The sequence below is a fragment of the Ambystoma mexicanum genome, chromosome 13, assembly GCF_040938575.1.
Source record: "Ambystoma mexicanum isolate Mex_15411 chromosome 13, UKY_AmexF1_1, whole genome shotgun sequence".
Taxonomy (NCBI): Eukaryota; Metazoa; Chordata; class Amphibia; order Caudata; family Ambystomatidae; genus Ambystoma; species Ambystoma mexicanum.
The window spans coordinates 741,802,424-741,804,277 of NC_090938.1; positions in this window are offsets into that span (position 1 = coordinate 741,802,424).

Sequence of the window (1,854 nt, forward strand, 5' to 3'; positions counted from 1 at the left end):
GACCAGGGAGAACCCTGGCCAGACTGGTGCACACAGAGGGGGGCAAGTCCCGAATTGACAGCATCATAAACGCAAGAGGCCCCCAACACTGGTCCGACCAGTGTATCCTTGACACCTTCACGGAATGGAAACATCCTGATCTGGCCTGGGAAGCAATACTTCAGAAAACTACACTCTACGTGCGCCCAATTCCTTTGGCATTCTGGTGTGGACCGCCAAGAAGTGGCAACATATGACCCTCCCTTACGAGAGAGGGGGCTTCACGGCCCCTGATCTAACCCGGTATTGGATTGCTGCACAGGGCCAACATGCTACACATTGGTACAAACACCCGGCGGCACCCCCCCCCATGTGAAACTTAAAAAACTAGCAGACAAGGAGGTAAATATTATGTCCTTAATCCTCTACCGTACATACCACACAGATGCCCCAGCGGATCCCGTGGCCACCACGATTATGGCATGGAATCGACTACTGCACTCCCAGCCTGAGCATCGACCATACTACAAGTGGCTACCCATCTGGCACTTCCCAGGCCTCACCTCCACCCACGATAACCTCCTCATGCGACACTGGCTAGACCTGGGGTATCAGGCACTAACAGACATATATCCCGAAGGTAAATTCATTACCCCGCAGACATGGCGCCCGGGACACTCCGGTTCGGCGTTAGAGCTGTTGCAATACTTCAGACTAAGAGCGGCAGTTCGCATCATGTGGCTCACTTACCCAGATGAGCCCCCTGACTCACCCGATATTCACTACATAGCCAACTCAGCCGGCAGTAGGGGTATAACGTCTTCTCTGTACAAGATACTACTGGAAAAATCTGAGGATGCACCTTCAAAACCGCGAGACGAGTGGAGTGAGGAGCTGGGCCTGGCAATCACAGATGACATGTGGAGCAAAATGTGCTCGCACACACGCAAAGTCAACCTTAACTCCAGATTTCGATGAATGCAATATAAACTCCTCAATCGATTATATTACACACCATACAGGGTGGGGAAATTTGCACATAATCAGACCCACACATGCCCGAGATGCAGATCCGAAGAAGCGGACCACACACACATGTTTTGGTCCTGTACCGCACTTGGTGCATTCTGGAAAGCAGTAACTGAAGCCCTTCCAGAGATAGTCGGGACCCCAGTGGGCCTCGATCCGTTAGCTATTCTGTTTGGGTTGTGGGCTGGCGTTGAGGTGAAGAAAATGTCAACATTTTTGAATGTCAGTGCTATGGTGGTCAAAAAATGTATACTACAATGCTGGAAGCGTCGCACCCCCCCTTCATTTGAGATGTGGTTGAAGGCTCTCACCTGGACACAGATGTGTGAGGAGGAATATACCAGTTCCCTCCCTATGAGTTCCCGCCCGAAAAATGTGTTGACGGTCTTTTGTAGTTACCTAAACAACAAAGATAACATAGAACCACTCTCCCCCCCTGCCCCGCCAGGTGTGCAAGATGAACCTGGACCCTGAGCTGCGCAAAGCATAATGGGCTGTCAGCCCACCCCCATTGAATACTCCTTAAATGTACTGGAAAACCCAAATGTATGATTGCAACTGTTTATGCACTGTGTTGTGTACCTGCTGCTACTGCTTGCCAATAAAGAAACGTTTTTTTAAAAAAAAGTAAATGAGCATACCTGGGACATCCTGTGGGTGTATGCTGGTATTGGGTGATATGTGGTAGGTGTCTCTATCAGGCAGATCATGTGGACCTAAGAACATGTGATGATATGTAGACAACATTAAGCATTTCCCAATTCTCCCTCCCTATACTCCACCCCAACTTGAAGTACCTGTCGCCCGAACATGCTGACACTCGGAACTACAGAGTCAGCGTTAACT